Source organism: Myotis lucifugus, unplaced genomic scaffold (assembly GCF_000147115.1).
Source record: "Myotis lucifugus unplaced genomic scaffold, Myoluc2.0 scaffold_176, whole genome shotgun sequence".
NCBI lineage: Eukaryota > Metazoa > Chordata > Mammalia > Chiroptera > Vespertilionidae > Myotis > Myotis lucifugus.
In genome coordinates this window covers 52,055-67,037 of record NW_005871224.1, presented here as the reverse complement: position 1 = coordinate 67,037, position 14,983 = coordinate 52,055, and positions in this window count along the sequence as shown.

The window sequence follows — 14,983 nt, the reverse complement described above, 5'->3', positions numbered from 1 at the left end:
ACCAAAAAAAATGAGTTGGCGGTGTCCACTCTGACACCGCGTGTCATTAGGTTGGCCATCACTGATCTAGAGGGAGCTAACAGTATGCTTCCATTACCAGACATGGTGGACTGGCTAAGGGCAGAAGCCATGACCCAAGACAACCAGCCAGAGAAAGCAAAGCTCCGTTCCCTGATTCCTTTAGTGCTATCGGGCAGAGAAACTCTGTCCCTCGCATTTGGTTCGGTAGTATTGTTACAGGTCTGCCTAGGGTCAGCCGGTAGTGTGTAGGTTCTTGACTTCATGCAGGAAAAATTTCACAATGAGCCAAGAGGTCATAGTTCGATTCCTGGTGAGGGCACATGCCTGGGTTGAGGGCTCAGTCCCCGGTGGACTATGAGAGAACATGTATTAAACTGGGCACAGTGAAACAAGAAAGGAATTAGCATAGAGGAAGCAACATGAGGGCCGAGGCTGGGCTGTCCTAGCTCTCTGGGAAGTTAGAGAAAAGGGCACCTTGGGGTCAGGTTCAGAGGATTAGCCTGGGATGAGCTGTGGCTGCCCATTGTTCCTCTGGTTGCAAGCCTGGTGGGAGGGTTTAGGAGATACATGCCTGTGGGGGAAGAGAAGGGAAGGGGTGAGGGTGGGAGCTGCTCCCCAGAGGGGGAGCAGGTGCTGGGTCCTTTGTCTTGAGGCTTTATCCCTCTCTTACAGGCTGGAATCTTAGGGGAGGTCTCAGGGGAGGGTTTCAGCAGAATCTTCATCCGTTTTCTAGGTGTGCTCCTTCAGGGTCCTGGTCTCCACCGATTGGTCAGTGTCAGGACAGGGGGTCCTTAGTCATCGCAGCTGGTCCAGGTGTCACTGACCTGGTTTTGCTGCTTTTCTGGGCCTGAGGCTGAAATACAACTGAGGCCTAGATGTTATCGCTAAGGAGGTGACCTTCTGTATCTGCTGTGAACTGCTCTGCCCCTTTGTTCAGCTCTCTGTCTCCGTTTCCCCGTTCCACTTGTCCTGGCTACCTGGCCTGTCTCAATATGAGGAACCTGAAATTTCCAGGGACCCCTAAGAAGAGCCGGAAAATGAAGATGCCACGGAGAAGGCAAAGCTGAGGAATGCAGATTCTGAGTTTGGGTGGTGTGATTATCTGAGCTCCTGATCCAGCCGCATCCAAAGTCTAACTATATACACTGGAACTTTCGGATGTGGAAGTGAATACATTTCTTTGTTTTAATTATTATTTCTAAACAGTTTAAATTGAGATTGGTGTGTGTGTGTGTGTGTGTGTGTGTGTGTGTGTGTGTGTTTAGAGAGAGAGGAAGGGAGAGGGAGAAGAGATAGAAACATTGATGAGAGGGAAACATTAACATAGATCAGCGGCTTCAGGCACACCCTCTGCTGGAGATCAAGCCCACAACCCAGACATATGCCCTGACTGGGAATCGAACCTGTGACCTCCTGGTGCATGAGCCAACACTCAACCACTGAACCACACCAGCCAGGCTGTGTGTGGTTTTTTGTGGTGGTGGTGGTGGGTTTTGTTTTTATTATTTTCCTACCTTGTAATGAGTCCTAATTAATCCACATGCCTAGAATGAACAAAACACATTCACAGTCAGGCCAACTTGGTTCTCCAGCCTGATGACCCATGGATGGGTTTCTAGGCCTGCCCAGAAGTGAAGTGTGATTCTTTTTCTTTTCTTTTTCTTTTTTTAGAAAATGTATCTTTATTGGTTTCAAAGAGGAAAGGAGAGGGAAAGAGATAGAAACATCAATGATGAGAGAGAATCATTGATTGGCTGCCTCCTGCACATCCCGTACTAGGGATCAAGCCTGCAACCTAGGTATGTGCCCCGGACCAGAATAGAACCCGGGACCCTTCAGTCCACAGGCTGATGCTCTATTCATTGAGCCAAACCAGCTAGGGCATCTTTTCTTTTCTTTTTTTTTAATGCTAAACAAAATGGAAGGCATGAGCCCCACTGTTTTGGAGGGAAGCAAGGTAGGCATAGAAAAGGCAATGCCTAGTCCTGGCCGGTGTGCCTCATGGCTCAGTTGGTTGGGTGTCATCCCGTGTACTAAGAAGTAGCTGGTTTGATTCCTGGTCAGGACACATGCCTGGGTTGAGGGCTCAATCTGGGGTGAGGGGCCTGCAGGAGGCAGCGAACAATGTTTCCCTCTCACATAGACACTTCTCCCTCTTTCTCTCCCTCTCACTTCCTCTCTCTCTAAAAATCAATAAACAATCTTTTAAAAGAAAGAGAGACAGAAAGAGAGAAAGGAAGGAAGGGAGGGAGGGAGGAGAGGGGGGAGGAAGGAAGGGAAATGCCTTGCATAGCAGATCCTTAGAGACCTCTTTTTTTTTTTTTTTAAAGATGAGCCTTCTGCCTGGCCAGCATGGCTCAGTGGTTGAGCATCAACCTATGAACCAGGAGGTCACGGTTCCATTCCCGATTCCCAGTGTCGGGCCACAGGCCCAGGTTGTAGTCTCAATCCCCAGTGTGGGGCGTGTAGGAGGCAGCTGATCAATGATTCTCTCTCATCATTGATGTTTCTATCTCTCCCTCTCCTTTCCTCCCTGAAATCAATAAAAATATTTAAAAAATAAATAAATAAAAGATGAGCCTTCTGACAATTTTCAGAGGGAAGGGGGTGGGGCAGGAATAGATTAACCAAAGAACTTATATGCATATATGCCTAACCCATGGACACAGACAATAGTGGGTGAAGGCATGGGGAGGAGGCGGCAGTGGGGAGGAGGGGGTCAATGAAGGAGAAAGGGGAACATCTGTAATACTTCCAACAATAAAGATAAATTTTTTTAAAAAAAGATGAACTATTGTGATCTGAGCAAACAGCATGGGTGGCAGAATGAAAAGAGGTTCTCATTACTTTTTTGTTTGATCTGGGTTGTTTGCATGGGTGGGTCGGGGGAGGGATACGTGGGCTGGTGGCTCTCTCTGTTATAAGAACCACAGCTGTCACCAAGGGGCTTCTGCACATTCTGTGAACAGTTGTCTTTGGATTCTGATTTTTCATGCTTCGCTGTGTCGATAGAGTGGCTTTCTGTGCTAAGCGTCCCAATTACCTGAGGTAGACACTCTTGGTGCACCCCCTTGTGGGCTTTGTGCACAGTCTTGTTGTAGTTAAGCCTTGATTGTTGTAGGTAAAACTTGGAGGATTTGCCCTCCAGGCCAATTGGCTGTGAGAATCAGCTGTGTCTACGGTGGGAGAACTTCTGTGCTGAAGACACCCTTAGCGGGCAAGACTTGCTTCAGTGGGGCTTTGGTGCTCACTGAGTCTGCCCCCTGAGTGTGTCCCTTATAGATCTGAGGAGTTGTAACTGGATGGTCCCACTCTGACCACTGGGTACACTGGCTCTTGGATCTAAGGAGGTGGAGTGAGCAGTTATGGCTGCTCTCAGTCCTGCCCTCAGAGGCCGTGCTTCTTGTCCCGGCAATCGCTGCAAGCACCTCCGAGAGAAAGCTGCCCTCGAGTTCTGACCGATGCCAGACAGTCCAGTTTCTCCCGTATGAGTCTGGGTCCCCAGAGATTCGCCCAGAACTGGAGCTCAGAGCCTGAGACTCCCTCCCGATTGAAAAAGACAATCCTGTCCTCATTCGCCAGCCCTCTCCGCATGCACCTCCACACCTTTGTATTTACTTCAGCACCGCACCTCCTCTGAGTCTCAGTATGCTTTTCTCTTTCCTTCTAGTTGTAGAAATTCCACTCAGCCAGCCTTCCTGTGGTTCTGGATGATGTCCGTTATGTCTTTTAGTTGTATTTTTGAAGTGGTTGTGCAAGGCAGCAATCTCCGGTGTTTACCTATGCCGCCATCTTGGTTTTCTGGATTCTGATTTTTCTTTCCCAAACAAAAAGGACTGCACTTGAGATTAGTCAGAGGCCTGGGGAGGCTGGGAGAGAGGAGGCTGCTACCTGCTGATAATATGGGGTTTCACCAGATAGCAAGAGGGGGGAGGGGGGACGTGAGTGAACAGAGCTTGGAATTCCAAATTTCCAACCCTGACTCCGCACATCCTAGCTGCTCCAGTTGCTGTGTCTGCCACACAAAGTGCCCCCAAACGTCGTGCCAACGAACAATCACGCATGATGCTTCCAGATGCTGTGGGTCGGGCATCCAGACACAGCACAACAGCCCTGATGGCCTGTCTCTGCTCTTCCTTATCTGGGGCCCCGCCTGGAAGACTCCAAGGCCAGGGGCTGGGTCACATGAAGGCTCCGTCACGCACACATGTGGCGGTTGGTGCTGTTTGCAGGCCGGGCCTCAGATTCTCTCCACATGGGCCTCTACGCATGGTTGGTTTGGGCCTCCTGACAGCAGGTGGCTGGGTTCTGAGACCAAGCATCCTGAAAGAGAGAGGCCGTTGGAGGTTGCAGCACCGGCATGGCCTAGTTTTGGAAGTTACTCAGCATCACTTCCTCCACATCCTATTAACTGACGCAGCCACAAGGTCCTGCCCAAGTTCAGGCGGAGAAGAGATAGACTTTGCTTCTTGGTGGGGAGAAACAAGGTTCTGAAGAGGCACGTGGGATTGGGAATACCGCTGTGACCATTTTTGGAAGTTACCATCGGCCACACTAACTGGATGCCAGCCAAGTTGCTTCACCTCTCTGGGCCTCAGTTTCCTCACCAGTCAAATGGGGATAATCATAGTTTCTACAGTCTAGACCAGCGGTTCTCAACCTGTGGGTCGCGACCCCTTTGGCGGTCGAACGACCCTTTCACAGGGGTCGCCTAAGACCATCCTGCATATCAGATATTTACATTACGATTCATAACAGTAGCAACATTACAGTTATGAAGTGGCAAAGAAAATAATTTTATGGTTGGGTCACAACATGAGGAACTGTATTTAAAGGGCCAGAAGGTTGAGAACCACTGGGAGAATCAAACATAATACATATACAGTACTTAGCACAGTGCCTGTGGCAGGGACAGTACTCAGTGAAAATTAGAATTTATTGTTAATAATAATTATTATTGAACAATGAGGTATCTTAGTACAGCTGAAACAGGGTGCTATGGGTTGAATTGTGTCCCCCCAAAATATATTCAAGTCTCCACCCCTTGTACCTGTGAATGTAACCTGATTTGGAAATTGGCTCTTTGCATATATAATTAAGATGTAAGTTAAAGTGAGGTCATACTGGAATAAGATGGGCCCTAAATCCAATCACCGATATCATGAAAAGAATTACAGACACACAGGGCAAGGGAGCAGAAATTAGAGCGATGCCCCTACAAGCCAAAGAACTCCAAGGATTGCCGGCAACCCCCAGAAGCCAGGGGGAGGCAAGCCAGGACCCTTCCCAAGAGCCATTAGAGTGAGCATGGCCCTGTGGACACCTTGATTTCAGGCTTCGGTCCTCCAGAATCATCTATAATAATAAAAGCATAATATGCTAATTAGACAGGACGTCCTTCCGGACAACCTTCCGGACAAAGCTGGGGCTGCGAGGGAAGCCCAGGTCCCAGGTGCCTGCCAGCAGCAGGAGGGAAGCCTGGGTCCTGGGTGCCAGAGGGAAGCCGGTGCTGGCAGCCGGGGGGAAGGCAGGCCTACTCTTGCACGAATTTCGTGCATCGTGCCTCTAGTGAGAGAATAAATTTCTATTGTTTTCAGCACTCAGTTTGTGGTACTTTGTCACAGCAGCCTGAGGACACTGATAAGCAGGGTCTGCTTGGAAGCCAGGAGGATGAGGTCTAAACCCGGAGCTGCCTCTGATTAGACAAGTGATGTTGGTTTCTTCCCTTCCCCTCGATGAGTCTGTTTCCTCATCTGTAAAATGGGGTGGGGGCTGGATGTGCTGGTTTCTAAAGACGCTCCCCTCTCAGGGATACTTAGATACACACGTAACAAACCTCAAAATCCATTGTCTCCTGAATGTTCAGGGGCTGACACTTCATTATGAAGCTAATCTCTTCACCTTTGGACCCTGAAGGTAAGTCCCAACCCCTATTCACAGTTTCTACCAACTAGCTTTGTTTTCTGGTTTAAAAACATTATTTTCAAATTATTATGACAAAAATAATATAGGAGTCACAGCTAAAACAAACCAAAAAATATCAAAGAGTATGTTTCAAAGTACAGTCCTCCTGCGGTCACCAATCCCACTCTAATGTGATAAACACCATTCTCACTTTGGTGTAGAATCTTCTATATATTTCTACAAACATATTTGATGATTTGTATGTCCACAGTACGTGTCCTACAGCAATGGATGTGCGCACAGTGTGTGTTTTTCAGCAGTGAGCTCATGCTGCACACACTTTTACTACCTGCTTTATTTCAGCTAACATACCTGGGAGATCAGATGAGGACTGATGCCAGGGCCGCTGTGTTACAGAACTCCGGAGGGCATCTTTGTGGAGAGCACAATGGGAACTGGTTGGAGAGAAAGCATCCCAACAAGTACCCAGGCCATGAAGATTCAGCACTGTGGACAGGGACATGGCTCTCCCTCCTGCCCTCCCCCCAACTCCCATTCCAGGCCGGAAGTTTTTTACGTGTACGGCAGATACAAAGATGACTGGCATATAGATTGTCCTCAGGGAGCTCACAGTCGTGGGAGAGAGAACTATGGGGTTGAGTAATAACCTAATAATGAATGACATGAGGATTACATTCTTATTCAAGAAAATATGCCGAAACAGGTTTGGCTCAGTGGATAGAACGTCGGCCTGCGGACTGAAAGGTCCCGGGTTCGATTCTGGTCAAGGGCATGTACCTGGGTTGCGGGCACATCCCCAGTAGGAGATGTGCAGGAGGCAGCTGGTCGATGTTTCTCTCTCATCGATGTTTCTAACTATCTCTCTCCCTTCCTCTCTGTGAAAAATCAATAAAATATATTTTAAAAAAAAGAAAATATAATAGCAATAGCAATCACTACTGTGTGCTCTGTGCTAAGTAAGCACTTCACATGCATAACCCTCATAACCACACTATGATGGAGATTATCTTATAACCCTATTTCACAGACAAGGAAACGAAAGCTCAGAGAGGTGACTCGCCAGGATGAATGGTCATGACCTTACCTACACAGACTGCCATCCAGGGAGAACTCCAGACGTGGGACTTAGGTAACAAATGCCTCTGACCGGCCATTACGTTCAGCCGACTGGCCTTGGGGGCTTAAACACCCTCACCACGGATTTGCCTTGCTGTTCAGCTGTTTACTTATTCAGGCCACAACAGGGACCTGAGCGAAACTCCCTCACCTTCTTACTGCAGCACAGGGACAATAAACACCTGTCTCCTGGCCTGACATGGCTGTACGTCCTCGAAGGTTATGGCCACATCTTGTATTATGGGCTTTGTGCCCGTGGAAGCATCTAGAACAGCATTTGCTCAGGGGTGCCCATGGCCTCACCGGTTTACTCCCAGAGATGACCTCTGCTGTCTTCCTCTCGCCCCCTGCTGTCTGCTGTGCATACTACAGCTGGCATCATCTTGAACAAAGGCACATCTGACCCCCCTCAGACAGACACCCCTTCGGTGTCCGCCCCTGGAATCCTTGGGATGCAGTCAAACCCCTCCCCACCGCCTGGCTTCCACGCCCCCTTGCCACTGCAGCGCCCTCTTTTGCTCTTGTGGCGGGCCAGCTCAGCCAAGGGTTCAGTGAGCCTGGGGGGAGGGGGAGGGGGGCTGGGCAGCGAAGGATGCAGTCAAACCCCTCCCCACCGCAAGAGAATAAGCTGGGTGGTGGATCTCCTGTGCCTGGCTGAGGCCACAGAGAGAAAGCAGAGGGCAAGCCGAGTCTTTATTTTATAGCCCGAGGTAAACAAGGTAGTGGTCACCATAGTTACAGTGTTCTTGTGAGTTTCACTTGTTTTGGCAGCACTTGCTGCACCTCCCACAGCCAATTAGCTAAGTAGAGCTATGTAGCTACCATAAGATCTAGGGCAGCGGTTCTCAACCTTGGCTGCACATTAGAATCACCTGGGAATCTTTTTAAAATCCTGATTTTTGGCCTCATCCTCCGGAAATTCTGTTTCTTTGTTACTAATGTTGTGGCCCCACCCCATAACAAAGAAACAGAATTTCCGGAGGATGGGGCCCAGAAATCAGGATTTTAAAAAGATTCCTAGGTGATTCTAATGTGCAGCCAAGGTTGAGAACCACTGATCTAGGGAACTCATAAGGTCAAGCCTCATTATGCTACGAGGACTGTGCCCTCTAAGCTGGGACTTGTTTGTGGCTTTGCCAACAGGTCAGTCCTAGGCTTAACCCTATAGCCGCTCCCTACAGCTCTGACAGCATGCACTTTAGGGTTTGGTGATGCCAGCCTGCTGTGGGCACTCCCTCCCCACCTGCGCCAGCTGGGCCCAGCCAGCCGGTCCCCTGAGAGGGAGGCGGTCCCCACAGGAAAGAGGACTGCTTTCTGCGGCTCCTGGCAGCCTCCCAGCTAATCCCACCGAGGCCCCGTGGTCATCATCGCCGGCCCATCAGCGCGGCAGCACATTACCCCGCGGATCCTTCCCGCAGCCGCCAACCATCCTCGCGGCTCTGGAACCAACCACCGCGCTTCCTCCCCGGAACTGGGAGGCCTCGGGTTCTGGACACCCCAGTCTCCCGCCCCTCCTTCCCTTTTCTTCTCCCAACCCGTTTAGACAGATAAACCGAATCCTTGGAGACCTCAGGCTCTCGGCCTGCGGAGTGGCTGTGAAGAGCTGAGCCCAAGGCGCAGGGTGGACGGAACCACAGCCACTGTCAGCCCTCCCTCCCCTTCCCCGCCCCCACCTAAGCGTGAAAACAAGTCGTGGGGCAGAATCGCAACCGCATGCACTCTGTCCGTTTGGGCTCCCATCACACAAATACCACTGACTGGGCGGCTTCAGCAACAACATCGATTTCTCACAGTCTGGAGGCCGAGAAGTCCAAGATCGAGGTGCTGTCTGATCGGAACCGGCTTCCTGCCGTGGCCCTGTGGCTCGGCTGGTTGGAGTGTCCTCCGGTACACCAAAGGGTTGAGGGTTTGATTCCCTGTCAGGGCACATATGCAGGTTTCAGGTTCGATCCCCCTTGGGGAGTGTGCAGGAGGCAGCAGATCGATGTTTCTCTCTCACATCAATGTTTCTCTCTCTCTCTCTCTCTCTCTCTCTCTCTCTCTCTCCTTTCCTTTTTCTAAAATCAATAAAAATTAAAAAAAAACACACCCAGCTTCTCCCCCAAAACAAAAAACACACAGCTTCCTGATGTGCAGATGGTCATCTTCTAGCCGTGACCTCAGGTGGTAGGGAGTGAAGGGAGCCCCACTCTCATGATCTAAGCAGCGCCCAGAGGCCCGCCTCCTAATGCCATCACACGGGCGGGTAGGATTTCAACCTGTGAATTGTGGGTTGGGGGACACACAAACGTTCAGTTCCTAACAACCACCTTGGGGAGACTTGTGTCTCCTTGTGGAAGACAAAGGCCTGGTTTCCTGAAGGAATTGGGGATTTTTTTCAACTTTGTTGTCAAAGAGCTACAGTTGGATGCTCCACATCAGGGGTCCTCAAACTACGGCCCGTGGGCCACATGCAAATACAAATATTGTATTTGTTCCCGTTTTGTTTTTTTACTTCAAAATAAGATATGTGCAATGTGCATAGGAATTTGTTCATCGTTTTTTAAAAAACTATAGTCCAGCCCTCCAACGGTCTGAGGGACAGTGAACTGGCCCCCTGTTTAAAAAGTTTGAGGACCCCTGCTCACATCATTAGGGAACAGCAAATCAAAACCACAATGAGTCTGACTGGCGTGGCTCAGTGATTGAGCATTGACCTATGAACCAGGAGGTCACGGTTCGATTCCTGGTCAGGGCACATGCCCGGGTTGCGGGCTTGATCCCCAGAGGGTGGTGCATGGAGGTGGCCAATCAATGATTGTCTCTCATCATTGATGTTTCTATTCCTCTCTGAAATCAATCAAAATATAGATTTTTAAAATATTTTATTGATTTTTTACAGAAAGGAAAGGAGAGGGATAGAGAGTTAGAAACATCGATCAACTGCCTCCTGCACACTCCTTACTGGGTATGTGCCCAAAACCAAGGTACATGCCCTTGACCGGAATCGAACCAGGGACCCTTCAGTCCGCAGGCCGACGCTCTATCCACTGAGCCAAACCGGTTAGGGCAAAATATAGATTTTTTTAAAAACCCACAAAATACAACTTAAACAAATATAGCCCTGGCAGTGTGGCTCTGTTGCTTGGGCATGGTCCCTTGCACCAAAAGGTTGCTGGTTCGATTCCCAGTCAAGGCACATGCCAGGGTTGCCAGCTCAATCCCTGGTGGGAGGTATGCAGAAGGCAGCAATCTCACATTGATGTTTCTCTTTCTCTCTCTCCCTTTCCCTTCCTCTCTCTCTAAAAATCAATAAAAGTATTTTAATAAATAAATAAATAAAAATGATATATACCAGAGAGGTCCTATATACAAGTACATTTTACCCAGCTTCCCATAATGATAACATCTTACATAAATAGATACAGCCCATTATCAAAACCAGGAAATGAACACTGGTATAGTGCTATTCACTAAACTACAAACCTCATTCTCTTTTGCCAGTTTGTATATGCATTCTCTGTGTGTGTATAATTCTGTGAAATGTTATCACAGGTGTACAGATTCATGTAACTGCCACCACAGTCAGGATATGTAACTGCCCCATCACTACAGTGTGCGTTTGAGTTGACCAGTTGTGAACTTTACTGATGTAAAGATAATTGTGCATTATCCGGGAGGTATTCACAGTGGATCATTATCTAGATTACACAGACAAGGAAAGGGAAAAATGACAGGATACTTCCCCTTTTATTTCCTTTTAACTGAAACGTTGGTCGGATGTGTTTTTAAAGGTTTAGAAGTATTTGTTTTCACATTTTTTGGTATCTAAAGTTCCATTCACTGATCAGTAATAATAACCTTGTTCCATTAAAGTTCCTTGTCTTTATCAAAAAACTTCAAGCTAGAAACTAAATTATGGAACATGGCATGACATATCCCTTGCTGTATCTTTTAAAAAAGGAATGATAAGACTAGCTGGTTTGGCTCAGTGGATAGAGCATTGGCCTGTGGACCAAGGGGTCCTGGGTTCGATTCCTGTCAGGGGCATATGCCCGGGTTGGTCCCCAGTGGGGGGCGTGCAGGAGGCGGCCGATTGATGATTCTCTTATCATTGATGTTTCTTTATTTTTTTTAAAAAATATACATTTTATTGATTTTTTTACAGAGAGGAGGGGAGAGGGACAGAGAGTTAGAAACATCGATGAGAAAAAAAAAAAAAGAAAGAAACATCGATGAGAGAGAAACATCTATCAGCTGCCTCCTGCACACTCCCTACTGGGGATGTGTCCGCAACCAAGGTACATGCCCTTGACCGGAATCGAACCTGGGACCCTTCAGTCTGCAGGCTAATGCTCTATCCACTGAGCCAAACCGATTAGGTCATTGATGTTTCTATCTCTCTCTCCCTCTCCCTTCTCTCTGAAATCAATAAAAATATATTTAAAAAAAATAAAGGAATGATAAGAATAATTTGTGAAGCCCTAGATGGTTGACTCAATGGTTAGAGTGTCAGCCTGTGGACTAAAGGGTCTCAGGTTCGATTCTGGTCCAAGGGCATGGACCTCAGATGCAGGATCAGTCCCTGGCCCCAGTTGGGTGCATGTGGGACACAACAGATTGTGTGTCTTTCTCACATCGATCTTTCTCTCTTTGTGTCTCTCCCCTTCCCTTTCATTCTCTCTCCCTCTCTCTCTCTCTCTTTCTCTCTCCATCTCAAAAAAAAAAAATCAATGGAAAAAATATCCTTGGGTGAGGATTAACAACAACAACAAAAAGAATAATTTGTGAAATAATTTTGATGATGATTCATCACTTAGAGCAGTGAATCTCAATCTTCTTAAAAATGTATTCATTTGAGAGAGAGAGAGAAAGAGAGAGGGGGGAAGGGAGGGAGAGAGAGAAAAACACATCAATTTGTTGTTCCACTTATTGATGCATTCATTGGTTGCTTCTTGTATGTGCCCCTGAGTGGGGGTCAAACCTGCAACCTTAGAGTCTGAGGACAACACTCTAACCAAATGAACTACTCGGCCAGGGTGTGAATGTCAATCTTGACGCACACTAGAAACACAACACTGAAAATATTATTTCTTAGAATCCCTATGTCTAGGTCCTAATTTAGACCAATGAAATAAAATCTTTTGGGATAGGACCCAGGCATCTATGTGTGTTTTTTTAGCTTTTAATTTTGACATTATTTTAGATTTATAGAGAACTTGTAAAAATAGACCAGAGTTAAAAAACAAAATCAAACAAAAAAACCACAAAAAAAGAGAAAGAAAAATAGACCCGAGTTCCTGTCTACCCCTCACCTGCTTCCTTTAAGGTTAACACCTTGCGTGATCACAGGGCAATGACTCAAACCAGAAATTAACATTGGTACAAAACTATTATCTAAACTATAAGGTTTGCTTGGATTCTACCAGTTTTTCTATCGATGTCTTTTTTCCTATCCCAGGATCCAATCTGGGGTCCCGCATCGCATTTTGTCATCTTATCTGCTTTGTTTCTTCTTGGAGATGATGGTTTCTCAGTCTCTCCTCGTCACTTTGAAGAGTGCTGGTCAGGTATTTTGTGGAGTATTTCTCAATCTCACGATTAGATTGAGGTTGTCATTTGGGGCCTGAACATCACAGAAGCAATGCCCTGTACTTCTCAATGTATCTTATTGGGGGTGTATGATGTCAATATATCTTTTATTGATGATGTAAACCCTAATCACTTAGTTAAGTTGGTGTATGCTAAATTTCTCTCCTGTGAAGTTACCATTTTTCCCTTTGCAATTAATAGCTATCTTGGAGGAGAAACTTTAACACTATCCTGTTCTTACCAGTCCTTTTGTGTGAGTGTGTGTGTGTGTGTCCCAATTTGCAATCTTAAGACTTGAATAAAACTTTGTCATTTAATTCTAAAAAAAAAAAAAAAAGACTATCTTAAATTCCTCCACCTTTTGCCTACCAATTCTAGCACCCATCAGTGGATCTTGCCTACAGGAATTGTTTCTCTTTTCCTCTGTACAGATGTAGATGTCAACAAAAACCACCTCCATCTTTGTGTCCTTTCATGCCGTGACCTTTGATCAGCCTCACTCTCCTTAGTCAGCATACCAACGTCTACTAGTCAATGATTTTCTGTTCCTTAAAATGTAACCAATACTTCCATTAGCAGTGGCCAAGGTGGCAACTGAGATGAATACCAAACTGGTGACAGTATCCACCACCAGGAGGCGTGGCCCCTGCTATTACTGCCTTCTTTTTCTTTGTCTTGTCAGTCATTAGTACCCGAGTTATACTATTTTTTTTTAAATCCTCACCCGAGGATATTTTTTTAATTGACTTTAGAGAGAGAGGAAGGGAGAGGGACAGAGAGAGAGGGAGAAATATGGATGTGAGGGAAAAACATTGATTGGTTGCTTCCCATATGCATCCTGACTGGGAATCGAACCCGCAACCCTTCTGCGAATAGGACGATGCTCCAACCTACTGAACAACACCAGCCAGGGCCTGAGTTACACTATTTTTTAAAATATTTTTTTTTATTGATTTCAGAGAGGAAGGAAGAGGGAGAGAGAGAGAGAAACATCGATTATGAGAGAGAATCATTGATTGGCCGCCTCCTGCATGCTTCCTACTGGGGATTGAGCCTGCAACCCAGGCATGTGCCCTTGACTGGAATTGAACCCAGGACCCTTCAGTCCACAGGCCGATGCTCTAGCCACTGAGCCAAACTAGGTAGGGCATGAGTTACACTATTTTTAAAAAGGTACAGTAGCAGGAGTTGTGAGCAGAGGATAATTTGTGCAAAACTGCTGGGCCATCTGTCTGCTCCAGCCCAATCCTCCGGTAAGTAAATTACTCTATAATAAATTCTGTTATGCCTGACCGGTTTGGCTCAGTGGATAGAGTGTCGGCCTGTGGACTGAAGGGTCCCAGGTTCGATTCCGGTCAAGGGCATATACCTTGGTTGCGGGCACATCCCCAGTAGGGGGTGTGCAGGAGGCAGCTGATTGATGTTTCTAACTCTCTATCCCTCTCGCTTCCTCTCTGTAAAAAATCAATTTATTTAAAATAAATAAATACATAAATAAATAAATAAATAACTTCTGTTATATTCGATGAAGTTGCCTGCTTCATCTTTCGGCCTGAAGATACCTTCTTGTACTGTGGCCATTACACCTTTGCCCCATTGTTGGACATCCTCATTCCTTCTCCATTTATTAACTGGAACTCTTCCATATGAAAGAGTGTTACTTACTTACTAGAGGCCCGATGCATGAAATTCATGCAAGGGGCTCGGCCCTCACAGCTCCAGCTTCATTCGGAAAGCCATTCGGCTGTCCGGTGTAATTAGCATATTACACTTTTATTATTATAGATATGTGTGAAATCCTGGACATTTATTCTAGCCCGTCGATTACAAACCAAGACCGTCATTATTGCCCAAATTGTTGCAGTGTGGGCCATTGGGAGCCCTTTCAGATTGGCACCCTTGCCCTCTCAACCGGTCTCTATCCTTTTCTGAGCACTTTCTTACTTTTTGGCACCACCAGGTGCTCCAGGCTCATCTTGTGGTTTCTCCGGCCCAGCCCTGGAATGCTGTTACAGGTTGAAAGTAGAGGAGCGGCATGATTGGTATGTGTAGTAGAAAGACCACTCTGGCTGCAGTGTTGCAGTTGGTTGGGCGGGTGGGAGAGAGAGGGAAAGTGTGGCGATTTGTCAGGAGGTTGCAGCACTCTGTTCAATTACATATAGTAACAGCCCCCACGGGAGTAGCAACCCAGGAAATGGAGAAGAGGAGATGTGAGTATGAGAGATTGCGGTTGCACAATGGTCACATTTGACAATGGGTGAAAGAATGTGGAAGAAGGGTAGGTAAGGTGCGTTAGCTATCAAGTTTGGGTGACTTGAAGGCAAGTGCTCTCATTTGAATTCAAGGACCA